The sequence below is a fragment of the Zingiber officinale genome, chromosome 1A, assembly GCF_018446385.1.
Source record: "Zingiber officinale cultivar Zhangliang chromosome 1A, Zo_v1.1, whole genome shotgun sequence".
Classification (NCBI taxonomy): Eukaryota; Viridiplantae; Streptophyta; class Magnoliopsida; order Zingiberales; family Zingiberaceae; genus Zingiber; species Zingiber officinale.
Genome location: NC_055987.1, coordinates 34,354,189 through 34,366,592, shown reverse-complemented (window position 1 = coordinate 34,366,592; position 12,404 = coordinate 34,354,189). Strand labels below are relative to the sequence as shown.

Genomic DNA, 12,404 nt, shown 5'->3' with positions numbered 1-12,404 from the left:
TTCAAAATATTTAAGCACACTCATGATGCTAGTTATAACACTAATTCCTAAATATATCCTAATAGTCAGTTTACTATCCACATATATCCTAATAATCAATGTAAAGAGGACCAAAAAGTTCTAAATTATTAGAAAATTAAATGTATGAAGCATTATAGCTCTTACAACTAAAATAATTAATTTAAAAATTGTTAAGAAAAAATTTAACTTGTAATTTGTTAGGGCTCCTTTGTAAAAAAAACCCTTTCAAAAATTAATATATGCTGTTTTTAGTACAGCACACGGTATTCTTTAGTAAAAGGCGAAAAAATAATTCGCTCTGTGCTTATCACACAACTGCATGTTTTATTTTGATGCAACCCTGAACTAATTTATAATGTCCTCTATAGGAAGCTCACCATGCACAAGCAATGTGGGACTAAACAGTAGACATATTAATCACCCCTCAAATGCTGAATCTTCCCTCTCTTTGCATCTGTAACGACCCGACCCATTTGGCGGCCCATTTTATGACCTATTTGGCGACTCTCGGGTCGTCGACCGTTGACCGTCGGTCGTGTCGTTGCTCACTAGGACTTTCCACCCCTGGCCAGTGGATTTTTGCCTCCCCCAGGATTCGAACTCTAGACCTCCAGGTTTAAGTACTAGAGTTTATGAATCCTGATAACCAAGTGAGATGATTAAGCCTGGAGGTCTAGAGTTCGAATCCTGGGGGAGGCAAAAATCCACTGGCCAGGGGTGGAAAGTCCTAGTGAGTAATGGCATGACCGACAGTCGACGGTCGACGACCCGAGGGTCGCCAAATGGGTCGCTAAATGGGTCGGGTTGTTACAATAACAAAAACTCAATAAGCATGTATATAACAAAAAGAAACATGCTAAAACTAAATGCTTAAGAAGAAAACTACTCATGCTCATCTATTAGCAATAAATCAAATTAACTGAAATGCGAACATGTAAAGCTACTCATGCTATACAAGAATAAAGATGGAATCATCTAGAAATAAGACTGATCATGCTCAATAAACTCATAAGGAAAGCAAATGAAAACTAATACTGTATGCTTAGCATAATAAGAGCTAAACTTTACTGGTTCTAAACATAGGTGATACTTGTTTCATTTACTTATCGCCTTATACTTGAAATTAATACTTAACTTTCTTTTTCTTTTTCTTACTTGGGCCCAGGCTTAGTACCATCTTATGCGCGCTCTCTAATAGTGACTGAGGTAGCGAGCCTCCAGTCCTATGAGGATAAAGACCTCGGTCTTCCCAGGGCCAAGACCTTGGAATTGGTCACCTGGATTTATTTAACGACAACCTTGGAAGTCGGGTACTAGCCTCTTTTAAAAGATTTACTTGTTATCTTTTCTTCTCTAGACCTTGGTCTTTTCTTACTTATACCTCTCATAATCCTTTATTAGAGCTTACTAGAACCCTGTAGGTATATCTAACAAGTAGAGAATTGCAACTAACTGAGCATGTTATAAAAATAAAGCAAAGGAAAGTAAATCTGACTTCTTTAAGCATGCTACAATAAACATAAATTAAAGGAAAGCAAAATCTGAACTCTCTAAGCATGCTATAAAATGAAGCAAAGCCAATCAAACTACAAGATAAGTTTAATAGCTGGCTGTTCATGTTCAAGAAAACCAAGAAACTAACACTGCACGCTTTAAATAAATGTTGTTCTTGCCTTTTTGAGTAGCAAGGAAAATGTTAAACCCATTCTAACTAAATAAAGGGTTGTTCTTGCCCTTTTTAGTAGCAAGGAAACTAAGCTATAAGGTACACTATATATATATGTTGTACGTCTAAATTGAAATCCTAACCAATAGGGGTTGTTCATGCTAAAACAAGGTTGTGCACGTTTGGCACGTATAACTGAGTGCCAAATAATTTCTTAACACATATTATCATGTACAAGTTAACATCAAAAGAAAGCAACATAATTTAGGAAATTCACTTCTGAGGCATTCTGGTTTGACAACTAGCCCCTATATGGAAGCAACTGGGCCATATTAACAATTATGATAAAAATAAAACAGGAAATTATAACATATTGCTATCCTGCTAAATCCGAACTCTACATCTAATTCCGTTTGAAAAACATGCAGGGCAACCATAACATGTATCTATCATACTAAATCCAAACTCTACCACTAGTTCCATAAGGAAAACATGCGCTATTCAAGAACCAACATATTCACAGAATTCATGCTTCGATCCGCAAATCTAACCACCAAAGCCATGCCCAACAAATGAAGAACACAACTTCAATCAGTGAAAATCTCAAGCTAAACTTACTATCTCTTCAAATTCCCAAATCCAGAAGAAGCAACCCAAGGAAAACAAATTTCAGGTTCAAAAAAACTTCTCAACTCTATTATATAGAAATCAAAAACCGCTATACGATAACAAAGCCGCGGAACTACTCCTATAGCAGGTGAGTAGCAACATACCCCTTGTTTGCTTGGACTTACAACCGAGAAGGAGATCTAGAGTTTGGATGAGCCCCCAACCGGAGGAGGAAGGAGGTTCTAGGTGAAGATCTCGGCGGCTTTTTGGTGTTTTCGGGCTCCCTTCATCGAGGTAACCACGCACGGGTGAAGACTGGCTGGGAAAAGCCTTCGCCGGCACCGGAGAAACCCTAACGCGCTGTTGCGTTTTCGCCCGAGAACAGGGAACGCCGTCGGGAGAGAAAGAAAGGGCAGATAGGTTTTTTATTTCGGGAGGAAGAAAAACTTAATCCTTTTATAACTAGGTCTAACTTTGGGTTCTCATTATAACTTAACTATATTTGTTCCCCTTCCTTTTGAAGAAAAACTCTTCTGACCACTTGGCTAGCTCGACCCGCTAAAGACTTGTACGAGCCGGAGGTTGTGGGTTCGAACCTCGGCTCGTACAATTTTTTTGGTCAAAACTTCTTTCTTTTTATAAACATACTAAACGACCTCCAAAAATTACATAAAAATACTCTAAAAATTTCTAAAAATCTCTAGAATATTTCTAAAGCATTTCCAAATATTTTTAAGGACTTTTGGAACTTAAAACAAGGAAAATTAGGTCGTTATAATCCCCCATACCTTATAAAAAGTTCATCCTCGAACTTAGAATAACTCTGGATATTTCTGTCTCATGGTGTCCTTACGCTCCCAAGTGACTTCCTCGTGCTTCTGGTTCTGCTAGATGATCTTCACTAGTGGTACTTCTTTATTTCTTAGTCTCTTGACTGCTCTGTCCACTATCTGGGTAGGTCTGCTCTTGTAGCTAAGATCCTCTTGGATCTGCACTGACTGAGGCTCAATCACTTGGCTAGGGTCATGGAGACACTTCTTTAGCATGGACATGAAATACATTATGTATTGCTGACATGTCCTATGGTAAGTCTAGCTTGTAAGCTACTTTCCCAATCCTTTCTGTGATCAGGTAAGGTCCTACATAACGAGGACTTAATTTACCCTTCTTGCCAAATCTCATCACTCTCTTCATCGGAGCAACCTTGGGAAAGATTGAATCCCCTACTTGGAATTCAAGTGGCCTACGGCGTGTGTCAGCATAACTCTTTTGTCTACTCTGGGCAGTCTCAATTCTTTGTCTGATCTTCTGAATAGCCTGAGTAGTCTCATCTATCAGCTCTGTCTGAATGCCCAGTTCCACTTCCATTTCTTTTCTTTCACCTGCTTCTTGCCAGCAAATAGGTGATCTGCACTTCCTGCCATACAACGCCTCATAAGGTGCCATCTTGATTGTGACCTGATAGCTATTATTGTAGGCAAACTCAGCTAGGCATAGATACTTGCACCAACTTCCCTTGAAATCTAGTGCACAAGCCCTGAGCATATCTTCTAAAATTCGATTTACTCGCTCTGTCTGTCCATCAGTCTGAGGATGGAAGGCTGTGCTGAACTTGAGTTTGGTGCCTAGTGCATTCTAAACACACTCTCAAAAGTGTGAGGTGAAGCGCCCATCTCTATCATAAACGATAGATTTAGGAACTCCATGAAGTCTGATCACCTCTTTAACGTATAGCTGCGCCAACTGCTCTATAGAGTGGGATATCTTGATGGCTAGAAAATGAGCTGACTTAGTCAATTTGTCCACTACTACCCATATTGCGTCATATCCGTTTGTAGTTCTTGGAAGACCTGTTATGAAGTCCATGGATATGTCTTCCCACTTCCACTCTGGTATTGGGAGAGGTTGTAACATTCCTCCTGGTCTCTGGTCTTCTGCTTTGACTCTTTGGCATGTCAGGCAGGTACTGACATAGTTAGCAACATCTCTTTTGAGTCCAGACCCCCAGAACCTTTGTTTCAAGTCTTGGTACATCTTAGTGGAACCAGGATGCATGGAGTAAGGAGTACTATGGGCTTCTTCTAAAATCTTCTTTCTCAACTCTTCATCATTGGGGACACAAAGGCGGTTCCCCTGGTAGAGGATTCCACTAACTGATACTTGAAACTCTGAATTTCCCTTTTCTTGTATCCCTTGCTTGATCTTTTATATAGCTGGATCTTCACTTTGCTTTCTCTGTATATCCTCAAGCAGGGTTGACTCTAAGGTCAATGCAGAGAGTTGCCCATAAATAATTTCCATTCCGAAGTCTGTCAACTCCTTCTGCAGTGGCAGGGCTAATGATGACAAGGACATCAGGGATGCGCTGGATTTTCTGCTTAGTGCATCTGCCACTTTGTTAGCTTTACCTGGGTGGTAGAGGATTTCATAGTCATAATCTTTGACTAACTCTAGCCACCTACGCTGTCTCATGTTTAAGTCCTTCTGAGTGAAGAAGTACTTAAGACTTTGATGGTATGTGAAGATTCTGCACTAGACTCCAAACAAGTAATGTCGCCAGAGTTTTAGTGTAAAGACCACTGCTGCCAGCTCAAGATCATGAGTGGGGTAGTTCTTCTCATAGTCTTTGAGTTGTCTGGAAGCATAAGCTATAACTTTTCCTTCTTGCATGAGAACAGCTCCTAGGCCCATCTTGGAAGCATCACTGTAGATGTCAAAACTCTTGTCACTCTCTGGAACTGTCAGGATGGGAGCACTGGTCAGTCTCTTCTTCAGCTCTTGGAAATTCTGCTCACATTTGTCTGACCACTCAAACTTTTTGTTCTTTCTGGTAAGGGCTGTAAGTGGAGAGGCTATCCTGGAAAAGTCCTCCACAAATTTTCTGTAGTACCCAGCTAAACCAAGGAAGCTTCTGATCTCCCTAGCGTTCTTGGATCTACTCCAGTTGTTGACCGCTTCTATTTTGGCTAGATCTACTTGAATACCTTCTTTAGAAATTACGTGACCTAGAAATGCCACCTGATCTAACTAGAACTTGCACTTTGAGAATTTAGCTTATAGCTGCTTTTGCTGAAGGGTTTGCAATACTATTCTCAAGTGCGTATCATGCTCCTCTGGGGTTCTGGAATAGACTAGAATGTCGTCGATGAATACGATGACAAATTTGTCAAGGTATTCTCTGAACACTCTGTTCATTAAGTCATGAAGACCGTTGGTGCATTAGTCACACCAAATGGCATGACTACGAATTCGTAGTGTCCATATATGGTCCTGGAAACTGTTCTGGGTATATCACTTTCTTTCACTTTCAGCTAATGGTACCCAGTGCCCAGGTCTATTTTAGAGAACACTATTGCCCCTCTCAACTGATCAAATAGGTCATCGATCCTGGGAAGGGGGTACTTGTTCTTGATTGTCACTTGATTCAGAGTTCTATAATCTATGCACATCCGCATAGATCCGTCCTTCTTCTTAACAAACAACACTGGAGCTCCCCGGGGTGAATGACTAGGGAGGATGAAACCCTTGTCAAGTAGCTCCTGAAATTGTTCTTGTAACTCTTTTAGCTCTACTAGAGAAAGTTGGTATCAGAGCAGTTCCCATTCTCCAGCATCACACACACATCAGCATCAGCCTTGCCGTCTTCAAGTAAGAAAGTATTTAAGTTCTTTCTTTATTGCTTTCCTTTATTATTATTCACAGTAGAAAGTAATTGCTTATATGCGCTTTAGTAAGATAGAAGTTTTGTGTTTTCTTATTCATACACATGTTTGTTTAGAAAGGATAGAGAAGATATCAAGCCCTTTTCTTTTGCATAATTAGATGGCAAGAAGAGGGCGTCCCCGTACTGCCCATACTGAGGAACTAGCTCGAGAGAATGAAGTTCCCAGAGCAACTGAGCCCAATCTTTTTGAAGTTGTGGCTCAACTCCAGAAACAAGTAGCAGAGCAGCAACAAGTGATTGCCAATCTGATGGCAAATCAGCAATCAGTTCCTCCCCCTCCCCCAGCTCTCACTGCGGAGACTCTAGTGGTAACTGAAGTTTCACCAGCTGCCCTGGGAGTCGTCACAGCACCTCAGAGATCAGAAGCTTACCTCATACATTGGCTGAAATTGAAATCAGAGAGCTTCTCAGGCACGACTGAGCCCTGGGATGCCCAGGCTTGGTTTAAAACACTGGAGAGCACAATGGAGCTTCTTGACTGGCCAGAAGTCGAGAAGGTCAAGTGCGCCTCTTTCTGCCTGTCAGGAGATGCTCGTATGTGGTGGGAGAGGATAAAGACCAAGAGGGCAGCCGATCAGATGAGCTGGGCTAATTTTCAGTCAAAGTTTTATGAAGAGTTCTTTCACCTACAGATCACCAACAAGCACTATGAGGAATTTATAGAATTCAAACAAGGCAACCTGTCAGTGGAAGAAGCAGCCAAGAAGTTCAACAGACTAGCTTGTCTCTGCCCAGAGCTGGTGAGTACAGAGAAGGAGCAAGTCAGACTGATGCTCTGAAGGCTGAGACCATAAAAAGCACTTAATGTGAGTAATGAAACTCACCGACCACAGATTGGTGAAGAGCTGGTCAGCAGGGTATTAGTGAGTACTATCTGAACAACATCAAGGCACAACAAACGCAACACAAGTCAGTCAAGTTCGAAGACAAGATAGTGGGGGAAACAGAGACCCCAGTCAAGTAATCAGAACTGGAAGGACAAAGATAACAAGAAAGACCCAAGCAGGAAGACGTTCGGGTAGTCTGTGAATATCCAAAGGTATTTCTAGAAGAGCTACCTGGACTACCTCCCAACAGAGAAGCGGAGTTTGAAATTGAATTGGTTCCTGACACCAGGCCAATTTCCAGCTCTGTACCCATTTCTCTAGCAGAGCTCAGAGTCACGACCACTCCAGGTGCTCATGACTCACTAGGACATTCCACCCCTGGCCAATGGATTTTTGCCTCCCCAGGATTCGAACTCGAGACCTCTAGGCTTAAGTACCAGAGTTTATGAATCCTGGTAACTGTAACACCCCAAATTTCATGATTTAGAGTTCTGAAAGACCTTATTAAAATCTAGAAATATTTTAGAAAAATTCTAGAGATTTTTAGGAATTTATAGAGTATTTTTATGCAATTTTTGGAGTTCGTTTGGTATTTTTACCAAGAGGAAGAAGTTTAAAAAAAAAAAGAAGAAATAAAAGTGTTAAAGCTGGGTTTTGAACCCAAGACCTCGGGCCCGAACCAGATGTTAACCGGACTCAGCCAACCAGCTAGTCTACGAGAGTTTTGTTAATAATATATGAGATAAGATGTATATGATGTAGAAAATGGTAATGGAGAATAATAGCAAGGAAAATAAGTTGAAGAAGCTGGGTTTCGAACCGAGCTCCTCGGCCCAAGCAGAACTCGGCCCGACCAACCGAGCAATGCTCGATTTGTTAACTAGATGTCAGAACAAATTTATATAAGGTATAGTTAGGAACATTGAAAATAAATCGAAACGAAAAGTGCGCGGTGAGGAATCCGGGGCTCTGGACTTGGTCAAAACCGCAGCCAACCAACTCTTCCGCGAGTATTTCGCGAAAAGGTAGGGTGCGAGATATATATATGTTAAAATTGAAACCCTAGTGATAAGAAAAGAGAACTTAAGTTTTCTTTTCCCCCGAACCTTTCTCTCCTTTCCTCACCTCACGCGAGCGTCGGCGATTCTCCTCTCGGGCGAAGACAAAGCCGAGCTAGGTTTTTCCTCCCTCTGGCGGCCGGCGAAGACTTCCTTTCGGCGAACCTTGGTGATTTCGATCCTTTCGTTGAGGTGAGCTCGGAGGGACGAGGAAGAGGCCGGGAACTCAAGTATCTCGGAAACCCTAGAGTTGCCCTTCTCCTTCGGCAGTAAGCTCAAGAACAGCAAGGTAAGTGCTTCCTCACCTGCAGTAGAGTAGCTCCGGATTCTTGTTTTGTCTTGTTTTCGGGTTTTGCTGTGGAGATTTTTGGTTTTAGGGCTTGTTGCCGTGAGATTCAAAGAAAGAACAAGAAAGAGGAACTTAGAATAATTTAGTTTCGGATCTTTGCATTCTCGAATTCGAAGCATGTTGTACAAATTTTCTATTTGTGTTTGCTGCCGTGGGATTCAAAGGATCCAAGCTTGAATTGAGATTCTTTTGGATTTTTGGAATAAGCTGTAAAGATTAATGAGTTTGAAGCTGCTACCATGAGTTTTATAATGAATAGGAGAAGAGATTTAAATGAATTGATCATGCAGTTAGGCTCCCCAGCTTTTATGATCTGTTTTCATGTTTAGATTGCTTTGTTTGTTGCTAGCTCAATGAATACTGTCGGCTCCCATTAACTCTCTCGAATTTCAGTTAGATTTGAAGTTGCTGCCATGAAGTTGATACAGAATTGTTAGGTTTAGAATTTAACAAATAGTCTAGTGACGAATGGCTGGTATTGTAGTTTTCCTTCCTTGCCGTAGATTGAAGTAGAGGCACTTTTCTGTTTTCTTTTCTTCCATTTTTGCCGTGGATTGAAGCAGAGGCACTTTTCTATGTTTTTCCATTATAGCCATGGCACACATCAAGATGATTATCCATGTTTTAGTTCCTTTCAGTAGCAGTGCAGGAACTTAGATTTCCTTAAGCATTTGATTCCTTTAATTCTAGTTTCTTTGCTATTAAATGTGCACGAGCAGATTTCTAGATTTATTTGCTATTGGGACAACATGAACAACCTGTAGAAGCAATACAGATTTTTGAATTCTTTAAGCATGACCTAGGTTTTATTTTAATATGAATTTATCGCTTCTAGTATGCATAGCTTTAAGTCCATCATATTCCTATACATGATTTACCTTAAGCTCTAACTGTTTATACCTAAGTTTAGTTCTAAGTTCATGTTGTTATTTGAATCTGATGTAGCCTGTTTGAAGAAGTTAGATTTGCTTTCTTTTGATTTGTTTCTGATGTAGCATGCTTATAGAAGTCAGATTTTCCTTCCTTTGATTTAATTCTACTGTAGCATGACTAAAGACTTCAGATTTGTTTTCCTTTGTTTTAATCTGTTGTAGCATGTTTGAAGAGGCTAGTATTTTACTTGAACACGTATAAGAAAGATAAAGAAATGAAAGAAAAAGGCCAAGGCCTTAAGTAGATCCCAAAGTCAAGAGTTTAGGGATTTTGGCACACAAGGTGCTAAAGAAAATGCCGAGGCATTATATAGAAGTATTAAAAGATAATAAATATTTTACTTTTATCAGTGGCACTGTGTTGGACTCTCTGTCCTTGGGTCGGGCTCCCATAGTCGTCCCTAGGTTTAGATAACCTAGTAGTAACGGCTCGGCCGACGGTCGACGGTCGACGACCATAGGGTCGCCAAATGGGCCGCCAAATGGGCCGCCGAATGGGTCGGGTCGTTACAAAAGTAAAAGCACAGTTGCCGGGCCCAAGAAGAAGTTGATTATTATTTTGAAGTATTATAAGTATAAGTTTTGAGCAAGTAAAGCAAGTTTTACATAAGTATAAAGTATTTAAAGAATAAGTCTTTAAACAAGTGAAATAAGATTCAGAAGGTGTTTAGAATTCAGTAAGCTTAGTTCTTTATGCAAGCATGATAGTATAGACTTACTTTACATGTTTAGCCTTTCAGTATGTTTCTTTCACTAGTAGATGAGCATGAGTAGATTTCCTTTTGAGCATTCAGTTTTAGATTTCAGTATATCCTTATGCATATCGAGATTTTGTGAGTTAGGTAGCGCTTACTAAGCAAATTTTGCTTATAGACTACACTTTCTCTTACTGCAGATACAGGAAAGGAAAAGATATAGAAAGGAAGGCGACAAGGAGGGGTTCGAAGGATGTGTGATGCCAGGACTATGGAAGCCTTGGGACTAGGAAAGAAGTTTGAAATTTAGTTTCCACATTTTAGTTATTGTAAACATTTGTGTTGTATTTTAAGTTCATGTCATTTGAGATTATTCTGTTTAGATTGCATGTAGGATGAGTTCAGTAGATATTTGTGTGTTTGATACTTATTTAACTACGTGGGTGGTTGATAAATGTTCCAGCCGCTTGTGGCTGTGTATATAGTGTTTGTATATCAGTTTAAGGTCACCGGTACAGGGGAGATTCTACCGAAATTTTTCGGTAGGATTTCCATGTGGTTTTTAATCACACCGGTTAAGTAGAGTTAGTAGTTAAGAAACGGTCATCCTTAGAGAATAGTAGTAGTAAGAAGGGTGGTCTTTACAGTTGGTATCAGAGCAGTTCCCATTCTCCAACATCACACATCAGCACCATCCTTGCCGTATTCAAGTAAGAAAGTATTTAATTTTCTTTTATGCTTTCTTTATTATTTGCAGTATAGAGTATCTGCTTATATGTGCTTAGGAAAGAAGAAAATTCATGTTTTAATTTTCTATGTTTTGATACATATGCTTAGAAAAAATAGAGACAATTTTAGTTTTGTTTCTCTTATATTCATATATACATAAGTATGTTTAGAAAGGATAGAGAAGTTAAGAGACTAAGGAACAAAAGAGTATCATTAGTAGAAGTCATTTAGAACCAGAAGCATGAGGAAGTTATTTAGGAGCATGAGGACAGTATGAGATAGAAATGTCCAGAATTATTCTAAGTTCGAGGACGAACTTTTTATAAGGGAGGGAGAATTGTAACACCCCAAATTTCATGATTTAGAGTTCTGAAAGACCTTATTAAAATCTAAAAATATTTTAGAAAAATTCTAGAGATTTTTAGGAATTTATAGAGTATTTTTATGTAATTTTTGGAGTTCGTTTGGTATTTTTACCAAGAGGAAGAAGTTTAAAAAAAAAAAAAGAAGAAATAAAAGTGTTAAAGCTGGGTTTTGAACCCAAGACCTCGGACCCAAACCAGATGTTAACCGGACTCAGCCAACCAGCTAGTCTACGAGAGTTTTGTTAATAATATATGAGATAAGATGTATATGATGTAGAAAATGGTAATGGAGAATAATAGCAAGGAAAATAAGTTGAAGAAGCTGGGTTTCGAACCGAGCTCCTCGGCCCAAGCAGAACTCGGCCCGACCAACCGAGCAATGCTCGATTTGTTAACTAGATGTCAGAACAAATTTATATAAGGTATAGTTAGGAACATTGAAAATAAATCGAAACGAAAAGTGCGCGGCTGAGGAATCGAAGCTGCGACCTGGGACTTGGTCAAAACCGCAGCCAACCAACTCTTCCGCGAGTATTTCGCGAAAAGGTAGGGTGCGAGATATATATATGTTAAAATTGAAACCCTAGTGATAAGAAAAGAGAACTTAAGTTTTCTTTTCCCCCGAACCTTTCTCTCCTTTCCTCACCTCACGCGAGCGTCGGCGATTCTCCTCTCGGGCGAAGACAAAGCCGAGCTAGGTTTTTCCTCCCTCCGGCGGCCGGCGAAGACTTCCTTTCGGCGAACCTTGGTGATTTCGATCCTTTCATTGAGGTGAGCTCGGAGGGACGAGGAAGAGGCCGGGAACTAAAGTATCTCGGAAACCCTAGAGTTGCCCTTCTCCTTCGGCAGTAAGCTCAAGAACAGCAAGGTAAGTGCTTCCTCACCTGCAGTAGAGTAGCTCCGGATTCTTGTTTTTTCTTGTTTTCGGGTTTTGCTGTGGAGATTTTTGGTTTTAGGGCTTGTTGCCGTGAGATTCAAAGAAAGAACAAGAAAGAGGAACTTAGAATAATTTAGTTTCGGATCTTTGCATTCTCGAATTCGAAGCATGTTGTACAAATTTTCTATTTGTGTTTGCTGCCGTGGGATTCAAAGGATCCAAGCTTGAATTGAGATTCTTTTGGATTTTTGGAATAAGATGTAAAGATTAATGAGTTTGAAGCTGCTACCATGAGTTTTATAAGGAATAGGAGAAGAGATTTAAATGAATTGATCATGCAGTTAGGCTCCCCAGCTTTTATGATCTGTTTTCATGTTTAGATTGCTTTGTTTGTTGCTAGCTCAATGAATACTGTCGGCTCCCATTAACTCTCTCGAATTTCAGTTAGATTTGAAGTTGCTTCCATGAAGTTGATACAGAATTGTTAGGTTTAGAATTTAACAAATAGTCTAGTGACGAATGGCTGGTATTGTAGTTTTCCTTCCTTGCCGT

At 40.0% G+C, this 12,404-nt stretch overlaps 1 non-coding gene across 1 annotated transcript; it reads right to left on the bottom strand.

Moving 5' to 3' along the window:
* Positions 1 to 224: 224 nt before the first annotated feature.
* LOC122039109 lies at positions 225 to 338 on the bottom strand. The gene has a single exon (XR_006128006.1). It is a non-coding gene; the product is annotated as a U5 spliceosomal RNA (small nuclear RNA).
* Between the last annotated feature and the right edge of the window lie 12,066 nt (positions 339 to 12,404).